The following is a 13936-nucleotide window of genomic DNA, read 5'->3' on the forward strand; positions in this document are numbered from 1 at the left end:
CCGTCACCTCAGCCGCCTCGCGACTTTTACCTTGTGCTCCTGCCCTGGAATGTGCCTGGTCGGGGGCCACTGCTGCTTATCCTCTGCGGTATCTCACCAGGCGTGCGCCATCTCACCAGGGCCTCCGCCCTCAGTCAATGCCCAGGATCCAGGCTCCTCAGGTATCTCGGGGAAGCCGCCTGTACCGTCACCCCAGTCACTGCTCGCCTTTCGCCCTGCACTGGTGCGCTCTTAGCCAGGGGGCTGCCGATGCTCACCCCCTCCTATGCTGTCTCACTAGGGCCCCCACCCTCATGTAGTGCCCGGGGTTAGGCTCCACGGCAGTCTCGGGGGAAGCCACAGCCCCCCCCCCAGGTCCGGTGTGCAGGCAGTAACACTTTCTGCCGCCTTTCTTTAGGGATGCTGCACACTCACCAGCGGGGGAGCTGCCACTTTTCTCAGCACTCCGCACTCTGCCGGGCACCGATAAATGCCGCGCTGCAGGGACCGCGCGTCCCTCACTATCTTCCGCCGCTGTTGTCGTCCCCCCGGGACACTTAGGGGACGTCTACCATGCAGCCCGCAGTCTGGTCCCGCTACCGCCGAAGTTCTAGCTGGCGGGCGCCATTTTGTCGTCAGAGTCGGCCGGCCGGGCCGCATGGAACGAGCGTTAAAGCAGGGGTCGCCTTAGATCTACTGCGGGTCCCGCCGCCTCCCGACGGCTTCCGATGCCGCTGGTCACCACATTTGTGCAGGATAATGCCGAATTTCGGGGTGTGTGGAAGCTGACTGCTAGCGCAGCTCTGTCAGTGTGCGGACATCTTCGGTGGCTGCAAGCCACGCCCCCCTCCCATTTTTTGAAGATATTTGTGAATCTGAACGTTTTAAAAGAATTCCCTGTTATCTAGCCCATGGACCTGCTGTAATTCTTCAAATGATGCAATTGTATCTTGAATATAGACATCTCCGAGTATCTTAGCCTCCCATCTCAGACTGCAAGAATCCTAGAACAGGGAGGGAAGACATTGAAATCCTGGTATTGGGGTGTAGTTGCTAAGTTTCCCTATTACAATTATTTTCCTCATTATTGTCCATATCTTAAAAGCTGGGTGGAGAATCTTGAACTTAACTTTCTTGAAATAGCTTGGGTCAACCATTTAGGAAACCACATTTAGCTCTTTCCCAATAAGTAATTCTTATTTGGGAGGAATGATCTCTCCAGCTCTACAGTTATTCTCATTCTCCTCAATGAAGGATCTTGTATATTGTAGACAGCAGCCCACTGATAAAAATTAGAATTGGGAACGGCCCAGCCTCTTCTTTCTCTAGTTAACATCAGGAATTTGAGAGACCTCTGGCTTTAGCATACAACCAGATAAAGCTGTTCACCATATCTTCCATCATTTTAAACCATCAGTTTTCAAATTCAAGTGGGATTATCTTGAAGAGTTACAACACATTGGGTAAGAATAGCATTAGCATCTTAACAACATTGCAGCGGACGATAATGGACATATGTAGATTAACCATCCTCCGTATATCTCTTTTCGTTTTATGAAGTACTAGAGTTAATTCAGCAATCTGATCTGAATCCGATGTAATACTAACTCCTATGTAAACTGCTTCTCCCACAGTACAAACATCAGCAGTTTGTATGTGTTTATTGGCTGCCACATGAGTCTTATACTGGTTTAGTGAATAACCAGACAAATTCCAAAGTCTAAGGCTTCTTTAGACCACCTCCCGCATTAATGCCCCTGGGAAAGATGTCATGGTTGCAATATTATCGGTATACACCAAGATCTCAGTGCTCTTGCCGTGAAAGTGCATAAGCTTGTTTAAAGCATTGGATTCCAGCCTCCTAATCAGATGATCTATGTAAAGGTCAAACAATACTGGGGTGCAGAGGCACCCCTGTCTTGTTCCTCTCGTAATTCTGATAAGATCAGATTGCCCCCCCCCCCCCATTATTTGGAGCTGGGCAGTAGGATTTTGGTGGACAGATTGAATCACCCCAAAGTAGCCTGCCCTATTCCATACCATTTCATAACTGCCCAAAGATAATCCCAACAAACTTATTCAACCAATTTCTCTGTGTCTAACAGGGCCAGAGCCATAGGATCTGCTGAGATTGCTTCTGTATCAAACAGCTTTATAATGCATCGGACATGATCCGTAATCCACCACCCCGGTATAAAGCTATGTTGCAGAGGAAAAAACAGCTTAGCAATAACTTGGCAAAGCCTTGTTGCTAAGGCTTTAGAATATAGCTTGGTGTCACTATTGATCAATGGGACGGGTCTATATGACCCGGGGCCTTTCGGGGGGCTTCCCTTCTCGTGAGAAACACCACTATGTTGGTCATAGCCGAAGGATCAGGTATCTGTTGTCCTTTTTGTGCCTTGAAGATTAACTTGATCAAATCAGCACATACAGTTGAGAAATATGCTTTATAAAATTCTAATGGGATTTTATCAACCCCGACAGCCTTGCTGAAAGGGAGATCCATGAGAGGCGCATAAACTTTGTCCTTACAGAGGAGCAGCTAAAAAATCCCGATCTTCACTGCTAATTTTATTCCCATAAATTAGTTCAAGATATTTCTCTATAACTTTGCCATCTTTGGACCCCTTGGCATGATACAATACTTCGTAGAAGTCTCAGAACACCTCACAAATTTGGCCAGGGTCAGTGAGGAAGTGGCCCCCTCTATCCATATTTTCAGTGATTGACCCATATGTTACTTTCTGCCTGGTACGCACTGCTAGCAAGTGACCCACCCGCTCACTATATTTGTAGCACTCCTTTTTACGGGACAATCACTTTTCCGCAGCTTTATTTGGGATGCTATTAATGGCCTATTTTGGTAGGGCAAAGTTTTGCTGGACCGCTACTAGGTCATCTGCTCCTGAGGCAGCAACGATAACTTGAGCCTCAGCATCAGCTAGTTCCCTATACAGTCTTTTCAACATCTGAGTTTGTGCATTCTGACAATTCAGGCTAAAACTAATTGTCTCCCCTCTGATGCCTGCCTTAAAAGCATCCCAAACTATCCCAGGTGGAGCGCTGCCCCTATTACAATCTAAAAACTCAGGAATCCAGTTATTCATATGGGCACTATATTTCGCATCGTAGAGTAAACCTCTTTCAAATAACCAGGCCTGCACTGATCCTACACCGCTAATATTCAGTATTTTAATGACCAAGAGATTATGGTCTCACATGACTTATAGGTATTTCTCAATTAGTATCTTGTGGACCAAGCTGAGAGATACAAAAAAAAGTCCAATGAGACATGTTTCCTGTGGGGCCGAAAAAAAACTGTTTCTGGGATCCGATGTCTTAGCTTTATGCCAGACATCCACAAACCTGTGATTGCTCTTAAGATGCCCTAACGTCTGAAAAACTCTAGGCTTTCGGCCTGAATAGCAATTATCCATCAAATCAAGTAGCCCACAGGACAAGTTGATGCTCAGATTCCTGTACATTATGATTGGCAGGGGTTTATAAAGCCAATTAGTTATTCAAAAAAACAAATAATGTGGGATCATCTGAATTTGATCCAAAAACAGAACAAAGTGCAGTTGTATTTCCTGCAAATTGACATTTAGCAATCACCCATCTGCCATACTTTCAGATGAGCATTGTTTAAATCTGAAAATATTTCTGCGAAATAATATAGCCACCCTTCGAGTATTTGTGCTCTGTGTCATGCATTCTCTTAACATAAAGCCAAAAGTTTCAACCATTTTTTTTTCCTCAATCCCTCTATGTGCATTTGTTTCATGCAATAGGATATCCACTCGGAGAACTTTGAGGTCTCCAGCGATGTTTAATCATTTTACATTATCATTCAGGCCACAAATGTTAACAGAGGCAATTTGTGACTTAGTTGCATAGGCCATATAAGTAGTCTAAGTTATGAAGCTGCTTCTACAACATTAGTTTACCCTCCATCAAAACCAACCCTACCTGCAACATAAAAAAAAAACCAACTAGGATTGTTTCACTTTCCTTCCTTCCTTTTCTTCATCTTGAGTAGTGCACCTAATCAGCCCAACAACCCCTCAGTGACCTCCTCTGAAATACCCTCCCAGTTCTGACTATACCTCTACCCTCACCCCTCTATCTTCCACCCCCCATCCCCACCCCCTCAACCTATATTATGAAGCAATCAGATCACTGCTAGCCTGAATGATGGCTCCCATGCTCGATCTCATCCCCAGTTCCCCGACTCCATTACCAACCCTTTTTAAACCTTGAAAAAGTGTGAGACATAGATAAAAAGAGAATATTGCTTTAAACCCCACACATCACATATACATAAATCTATATCTGCCCAATAAATCCCAATTAGACCAAAAGAGAAGAAGAAACATAGAGCCCCACAATTTCATACATAGCAAGCAGTGTTGAGAAAACACCATTGTCGGTTATTACAAATCAGAACTCGCCTAAAAGTTCACACATATATTCTTTGCCCTTAATCTCTGAGGTAAACACCTAGGTTTTGTTATTAAAAACAATCATAAGGCAAGCAGGATTCATCAACTATGCCTACACCCCTATTGCCTGACACGGCTTAGTGAGCAATCTCAGCCTCCATCTCCTCTTGACAGTTACATGGCAAAAGTCTGGTCTTACAAAAAAAGAGTGACCCTCAAAATTTCATTTAACGTCAGGCCGGGCTTTCACAAAGATGACTTGCTGGAGCAAAAAGTTCCCAAAGTATACAATGATTGCCCTAGGCCTACTGATACTCTCAATTTTTGAGGATCTCGGCTTCTTCATCATTAGGGGAAATTGATGTGCTCTCTGGATTTCATGATCCCAGTTTCTGGAAGTTACCTCAGTAAAAGTCCCCCTGAGCAGGTTTACAATTAAAGTCCTGACATCATTGAATTTGACTCCTTTCTCTACACCAAGAAATCGCAAGTTATTACATTTCTGCCTGTTCTCAAAGTCCTTGAGTTTCCATTGTATATCTAAGATTTGAGACCATTGAGTCTCTGATTGATCCTTCAGCAACCCCACATCGGTCTCTATTATTGCAGCACAGTTTTCGGCAAAAGTTATCCCCTCTCCAATCTCGACATAGGTTTTACTAATTTTCCTTATTGCTCTCTGTATCTTCTTTGTAGCCAATCCAGCCTCGTGGCCATCAGAGTGAGTCTCCTCCTGATACTGTTTAATGGAGCTACATATTAACTTCAAGGATGGCTCCTTGGCCTAGTCCATAGTAACCAGAAGCTCTCCACACCCTTGGGGAGGCTGGTGTTGGCCCTGTACACCTGCTGTGTTGCAGAGTAATCCCACCTTAGTGCAGGTTCTTATTTATCTCTTTTGAGACTTTTGAGTTTGGCTTTGGTATTTAGACTTTCTATGTTGCTGTGCTCGCCTAAACATACTGCCTGGCATTTCTGGTGATCTGCTTAAGGTGATACCAGAGGCTGACGAACAACTTTCCTCTTCCCATTCCCCTTGACTGGAGGTGTTGAAACCATCAGTGAGTGAAAAGAATGTATCTCCCAACGCCAGAGAGTTATCCAGGGTTTTTTGCATGTCGGCCCCCTCTACCAAAGCCTTTGTGTCCTTACTGTGTATTTTGTCTAATATGAGGCCTTCTCTTGCCTCTCTTGCTCCATTCACCCCTGTCAGACTAAGCAAAGCAGGTTCCGTCATCCCGGAAGACTGCACAACAATATTTTCGGGCCTCCCTGCTAGATTTATGTCACTCTAATTGTGGTGCCCCAAATAGGCATCTAAGCCTATGCCTGTTGCATTACTGTCCGGGGGTCCAGTAGGTGGGGCTGGTGTCAATGGAGCACCAGAGGGAATCGCCACCCTAGCCGCCATTCCCATCACTTGGATAGCTCGTGTCGCAGATGAATCAAAAGCAACCTCCACACAACTATCCTTTTCCAAAAGAAAGTCCTCCCCTGTCTGAGCATGCCCGGACCCATCACTGACCTGGGGATTAAGCTTTACTGTTATGCTGCTGGTTTGCCACAAGACCTCGTTTTCCTGAGTGCAGCCTACTCCTCCTCTTGGGGCGACAGTTCCTGGTTTATCAAACAGGTCCACTCCTGATTCTGCGGTAAGCCCTTCACTTCAGATCATATAAGCGTTGTCCGCCACTCTGTCTTAGTCCACCTGCCCGGATGAGGTGTCTGGGGGCTGTTCCCCCAGAGCCTGCCCCACAGTTGCCGTGGATGAGAAGAACTCTGTTATTGGGGGTTGTGGTCCATGGGTCAGTTTGCCATTATCTGTGCTTTTCCTCTCATCCACTGGCTGGGTCTCAGTGCTTTTAGTACCTTTGGATTCTGGTTTCTTTGTCCCCTTGGTTCCCACCACGCTCTGATGCTGTTTGGGATGGGGCGGACCAGAGGAGTGCGGTGCCACCTGCGAAGTGTCCACCATTCGGTCCTTGGTCAGCCATGCACTTTTGGTGGCATGTCTCTCCCTGTGGAGGCTTGCGCTGGAAGCCACACAGATTTCAGCAGACTGTAGTGCAGAATGGGCTTGCCATACTTCAGCGTTCTTGCAGCCTGCCAAACCACTCAAGCTAACATTGCCGTAATTACCGCTCGAGCCTCATGCAAGTGGCATGCCTGTGTCCTCGCTTGTAACGGCATTTCTGGACACCAACCACAGCACCTACACACATTGCAGAGTTCCTCTGTGCTCTGCCTTACAACTCACACCGTTTGTTTGGAGCTAGAGAGAAGCGGAGCCAAACGTGGCCGCTTACATGGCATGGGTGCCATCTTGCTTTTCCTAGGATAACAATACAATTCAAGTAATATGACACTCATAACAGTGTGGTAGTTGCACAGGAAGGTCAAGGGGTGAGCAATGTAGCACTGTTGAGATTAATGAGTATTAACTTGTCATTTCCTCAGGGGGCCTTTTCTGTCACCCTTTCAGGAATCTGCACAATCAAATATACCACTAAAGGGTGAAGACAGTCCATTTATTTATGCTATTTTTGAGCATCATATTAATTAACATTTGATTCAGGGTTGCCTACATCGCTTTCTATGTGGTCCTCGACTAACTCCTTAGAAACTTACAGTTGAGAGATATTTGGCTGTGTCCTAGTGTGGTCAATAAAGTTTATGACATAGTTTGTTCAATTACTGGTTGCATGTCGAAATATAAAGACGTGTTACAGAGCTCAGTAGGTAGTGTGGTCATTTGCGTGCTCCAGAGCCAGGGAGGACACAACAACTGGCGACGAATAGGGGATATGTGCCCGAAGGAGCAAGACTGCTCTCCCTGAGAGTTTGCTGAGGTCCAGCAAACTGCTTGTGCATGCCACATTTGCCACAAGAAGCAATTTACATTTGACGTATGTGGAGTCAAAGCACTGCTCGAGCTCGCACAAGGCCCACAAAGAAGGTGAAGGCCCTACAGAGGAGCACAATCAGAAAGCCTGCTTACAAGTGAGGCCTAAAGAAGAGATACTGCGGACAGCGTAAAAAAGAGCCATCATCCATACAAAGAAAAAACACTAAAGGAAACACACCCAGGCACAAAGAAGCACTAAAGGCAGTATCGGCCACGCGTAAGAAAGTGCTAAAGGCAGAGAAGTCGAGGTGCAAAGAAACGCTAAAGGCAACAACAACCAGGTACAATGCACATAGTTAAAAGTGTTGATGAACATGTGCAAGAGACAAAACTGTTACTCACCATCAAGAAAGAAGATGGTGCCGTACAACATCAGCCTGGTTTCGATGACCCAGATGTAAGCACACAGCTGATGGTTAAAGAAGGTTCAGGTCCAAGTGAGCAGCGACCCTACTTCGGGACAGCATATAATCTCCATGTCAGTAAGTCCCAACACAAGATATGATTCTTGCTGTGTGTGAGAAGTTGGCCTGGTATATTATGTCCACTAATTAAAGTGGGCACCTTGCACCAGTCCAAACAACCATTATGGTGATTTAAGAGGTCAAAGATAACCTTGGAAAGCTATCCAAGTGGTATCTGTGGAGAGCAGGCTTCAAGCTTAGTCTTGAAGTAATGTTAAGCAGCTTGTTTTACCAGAATGCAACCTTATTGTATGTGTTAAATGAAAGGAGAACCACAGAGTAATTATAAGAATATATATTTATTATTATAACACATTAAATACCTCACAGTATCTGCTACACGCAGATAAACAGAAAGCACACAATACTGTAGCACAGAAACAATCGTAAGTAGCACTAACACATAATGGGCCCCCGGGGAGACCAAACCAAATACCAAAATAGTGGTTTAAGAACCCCAACTCGAGTAAGTAGGGACCCCAAGGAGGACGGGTGCAGTGTGAGAAAACAACTGCGTACTACGTACAATTCAATGGCAGAGGCGTGGTTGCAATTTTAAAGTTAAAGTACCCTTCCTAGTAGATTACGAGGAAACCCTTTGGAAAATAGAAGGTTGGAGAGCCACCCCACCCGTGGATACCAAAGTACCTGATTTCCTATCCCAGGGAAGCCGGGTGCTTAGGTCTGAAGTGGCGTAAAAAAACGCTGTCATTCTCAATGTGAGTCTTCAAAGAAATGCCCCTGCTGGAAAGAAGAAAAGTGTCCTGTGGAATCCGCAGGTGGATTCTTGATGGAAGGAACCTGAAAACAGAGGGGACAGAGTCTGGGTCACTCAGGAGTGACCAAGGGCTCGGTAGATGAATGCCCACTGATGTCAGGTGCTTCAGGTGCGAAGAAGGAGATCTTGACTCTACAGCTGCAGGGACCAGGAGATGTAGAGGATGACCCACAGCCAGATACGAGCTGTCCCACGAAGGATGTCGAGTGCTGAGGGGTCAGTGTCTGGCGGGAGCACCAAAAAGCCTTGCCAACGGCAACCCACGAAGAAGGTCAAGAAAGGTTACGGTCTGGCCCAGCAAGGACCAGAGTACTCACCACAGCAAGGGGAGTCAGGGCAAGCCTGGAGCAACCAGGGGAGCCCAAAGAAATCAAGATTGTCCCTCAAATGGACCAATGGGCCAAAGGCACAGGAGTCGTGGGGGGTCCTCTAGCAGTTTCACCAAACAACAGCTTACAGGGAACAGAGTATGAGGAGGCCAAGGTCCTTGTTATGAAATGTTTGCAGAGGCTGGGGCTATCAACAGCCCAATGCACAAAGTTGGGGAACACCAACAAGCATTTGCAATTGCAAAAGTACTCATGCACAGGGGTTCGGGTTATGCACTCCCCACAAGGGATACTGGCCTCAAACTTGGTAAGAGGGCAGCTCGGCCTCAGGGAATGTAGGAACCCACCTCCTGTGTTGCTGGATCCTTTGGAGTCCGCAGGAGCTCAGGATCAGCAGACCAGTCAGTTGCGTTACGGTGCCTGCGAATGCAGGGGAGTGGCTCCTTCACCCCAAGGGAGATACTTCAGTTGTCCTTGATGCTCCACAGGTCCTGCATGGAGCCTGTATGGTGCACGGGCACAGACAATGCTTTGGATGGAGAGGGAGACGAAGTTAGGCCAAGTCGAAGTCCAGCAAAGTCCAGAGTGTCCAGACGGGTGAAAGTCAGTGGTTTCTTGTCCAGAATCTTGTCCATGTTGAATCAAGGGTCCTACACCTAGGTAAGCCCTTTTGTACCCATGGGAGAGGGTTAGACAGATTCAGGTGAGCTTCTAGGGGATCTTCAGGACAGGGGTCTGGTTATACCCATGTCCTTTGTCCAGTTTGGTGCCAGAGAAGGAGCCAACGGCTCCCAGAACTGGTTTGAACTGGACCATGCACAGAGACACCAAATGTTCCCCTCGTGCAGACTTTCAGGCACTTTGGAAGGGCACCCACCCGACTATATCATGTTACTACGCATGCTTTCACATCATGTTCCTTTACAACACAGTCGTTACAACGACCGTGATGTTAGAACGCGAAACCTTTACAAGGCAAGTCATTAGATCGACTTGCTGTAGGGGGTGCGCTGGACTTAGGAATAGTATAATTTACTATTCCAACGCCAGCCTGCGCAACAGTTGGGAAGGTGTTGGAATAGTAAATTATACTATTTCTCATGTTAGAGCGCCCTATACAGCAAGTCAATCTAATGACTTGCATTGTAAAGGCATCACGTACTAACAACACGGTCGTTGTAACGACCGCGTTGTAAAGGAACTACGATGTGATGACTGCGTTGTAAATGCTGTCTCCCCACCCACCCAGCTCCAATACACTAAATCCTGTCTGGGAGGTGGTAACACCTCCCTGTGACAGGATGTCTATTGTGCTGCCTTCCTCTGCTCGAGCTTGGCTTGGCAGCAGGAGGGCAGAAATGTGTCTCTGGTCGGCAGCATCCATTTTGTGCTTTCCGGGTCGAGAAGGTTGGTACCGGGTAGACAAGTGACCCACGAAGCTTGCTTCAGAGGGGTGGAATCATACCCCTTCCACACCGGTTACCAGTGTGGAAGTATGATTCCAAGGTGTTTGATGCCAAACACGACATGTTTTGTTTCAGCCGTTTTCGAGATAGCATTTACTGCGAGGTTATAATGCACCTCTACCTATTTGTCTGGCTGAGTCACAGACAACCCTGGAGAATGGTGTCCGAAGGCTGCAGAGGGGCTCTGCTCATGCGGGAGCACCCTCTCACGTAAAACCCAGCACCCGGCCTTCAGGATTGTTAAGGCCTGCTATAGGGGTGACTTAGAGGTTTTACGTGTAGTGACCTATAGATATAGTAAACCTATATCTATCGTAAGTGGTGCATGCACCATCTTACACAGGCTGCAATGCCAGGCCTGTAGTTCCATTTTGCATGGCCTCTCATGGGTGGCATAATTCATGCTTCAGCCCATGGGAGGCCTCTGTAGTACCTATGCCCTGAGTACATGTGTACCATATACTAGGGACCAACAAGGGTACCCCAATATCCAATCTGGAGTGTACCAAAGTACATGCATAACATTTTAAGGAGTAAGCAGATAGACTGGGGTCATGATTAGCATGATCCCAGTCAGACTAGTCAAAAACAGTGTAACATCAAGCAAAAAGTGTGTGTAACCATAAGAAGCAGATCGTACTTTCCTACACTGTGTTTTTGAAACCACCAGCAACATTCAATACCGCCAAAAACCTGAATATTGGTGCCAGATGGACTGCATAGTTCAAAGCGTCCAATGACTTCATAAATGCTCTAGAAGAAGAAGATGACAAAAGATCATCAAATACTTAAAGAATCTTGCAGGTGATGGAGTGAAAGAAGTGACAAAGAAAATATCGCAAGCTGAGGAAGTCTTGTACCATCAAATGGAAGCTGGAAGAGTCCATAGTGAATCAGTGCTGATAATGAAAAGTAAGCAGAAACACAAAGTGGAGGCCCATAAGACGATGGGCCCGATTCACAAAACTAACTGACTACAAAATCCTAAACTTACTACCATTTTGGTATTCACAAAAGGAACTTACTTATTTTGGTATTCACAGAAGATATTTGCTCATTTTGGTATTCACAGAATGCACTTACTCATTTTGGTATTCACAGAATGCACTTACTCATACTAACTTTATGTCCGCACTCGGGCCGGAGATTCCGACCCGGTGGTGGAGATTCCGGCCTGGATGTGGAGATTGCGTCCCGGAGGTGGAGATTCCGGCACGATGGTACAGATTCCGGCCGGTGGTGGAGACTCCGGCCGGTGGCAGAGATTCTACCACCGGCCGAAATCTCCGCCACCGGGCCGGAATCTCCACCATCGGGCGGAATCTCCACCATCGGGCTGGAATCTCCACAACCGGGCCGGAATCTCCACCACCGGGCCGGAATCTCCAGCCCGAGTGCTGACATGAAGTTAGTATGAGTAAGTGCATTCTGTGAATACCAAAATAAGTAAGTGCCTTCTATGAATACCAAAATGAGTAAGTACCTTCTGTGAATACCAAAGTGAGTAAGTGCCTTATGTGAATACCAAAATGGTATTAAGTTTAGGATTTTGTAGTAAGTTAGTTATGTGAATTGGGCCCATCTCTAAAGGAAAAGCAATTGTGTTTCCAATGTGGATTCTCATTGCTATATGAAGGTAAATGTCCTGCTAGTGGACAGATATGCAAAGGCTATGGGAAAGAAAACCATTTCCTAACTGTCTGCAAAGCGAAAGAGAAAGTAAATGTGTCATGGCGAGAAAAGAAAATGGCCACCAGAAAGTTCCAGAAGCCTTCCAGCCACGCCGACAAGGTATAACAGCAACATCAATTTAGGCAACTACAGACTAATCTAAGTTTATCATCATCAAATTCATCTTCCAAAGTCTCTTTAACATCATCATAGAGCGACAATGAAGAAGATGGATGAGCGAAGGTGATGTTGACCACAGAACAATGTGCACATGTAGGATTGGCTACTTGTAAAGCACACAAGTCAAAGAGAGATCCCCATGTGAAGCTACCAAGCTCATTTGGAAATTGCCCCAACATCACACTAAAGGTGAATAGCTGCCCTTTAATATAGACAGTGATGCAACTATCAATATCATGCTGGGAGACAAATGCAACAATTTGTCTCCGATGCCCAGTCTAAAGCCACTGAGAACAAAGATGTACACATGGGCTGCTTCTATGCTTCTACACCATTGCAAAGTTAGGGGCTATTCGTAGGGACCAAGAGGCATAAGGAAACAACAGTACATGCACCAATTCATGTCCTCCAAGGTACTTCGTCGAGTTTATGTCTACTCAGTTTCAGTACTGCTGTTGTCATGGGACTGATATCCATCAACTACAACCTCAATGCACATTCTGAAATAGTAAGTCAATTCCTGTTGTTCTTTCATGGACTATGGAAACACAAGACAATGAAGGTACAACTTCACATTAACCCTTTCGCTGCGGCAGGAATTCCGCCGCAGCGCTGGGGAGTGCGGGGGGGCAGCGCGGTGGCGCTGTGCTCATGACGGAGCCGCTCCGTCATGAGCCACGGTTGAGCTGTGCTCATGACGGAACGGTTCTGTCATGACTCCGCCCATTTGCGTTGTCCCCCCGCACAGGCGGGGAAACAGCACCGCATAGGCGGAGCGGCCGCCAACGGCCGTGACATGACGGAACCGTTCCGTCATGAGCACAGCTCAACCGTGGCTCATGACGGAGCGGCTCCGTCATGAGTGGGGAAGGGGTTAATGAGGATACTCGTCTTGTTGCTCAGCGACACTTTCGGATTGCTTTTCATTTACAGGAGGGCGTTGAGAACGACATAGAAACACTATTAAAGCATGACATCATCAAGCTCTTTACTGATCCAACCCCATAGGTTTCGCCCATAGTCGTAGTGCCAAAAAAGGACAGTGGAGGTGCAGTGCACATTTGTTTTGATATGTGCAAGGCTCACAAAGCAATTGAGAGAGAAAGACATCCAGGCTCATGCATAGTGGACATGATTACGCAGCTGAAGGGGGCATGGCCTGACGCCGATGTAGAGGGACGAGGATCTCGGAGCTCCTCCGCTGCCTCCCTCGGTTTGCATAGATCCTGAGCCACTGCGGGGGGCCCCTTCTCCCCCACCCTGACGGGACGAACCTGGTGATCGTGTGGGCGCTCCCGCGACGGTGGAGGCGCCCCGGTGAAGACGCGGGGCTGGTCTTTGCTCGCGCCGAGTTGCTGATCGGAGCGGCCCAAGATGGCGGCCGCGATCTGCCGATGAGCTAGTTGTCTCCTGCTGAGGATCCGAGGCGGCGCATTGACTGGCAGAGCGTCAGAGAGCCTTGGTGGTGGTCCTGAAGAGGTAGCTGACGGAGGGTGTGCCTAGGGAGACCAGAGTGAGCGGAGGGCAGGAGTTGAGCGCTGCTGCTGCCAGGCCCTAAGATGGCGGCTCGGAGCGGACAGTGAGGAGCGGCCTGCCGGGCGATGTGGCGGATGATACGGAGCATACGCATGGGCGGTGGAGTACAACCGCTGCTGGCCTCCTGCTGGGGACCGGAGCGCTGATGGGCTCTGACTGAGGTGGAGCGAGGCCACTGGAGGT

The sequence above is a fragment of the Triturus cristatus genome, chromosome 8 (assembly GCF_964204655.1).
Source record: "Triturus cristatus chromosome 8, aTriCri1.1, whole genome shotgun sequence".
NCBI classification, from domain to species: domain Eukaryota; kingdom Metazoa; phylum Chordata; class Amphibia; order Caudata; family Salamandridae; genus Triturus; species Triturus cristatus.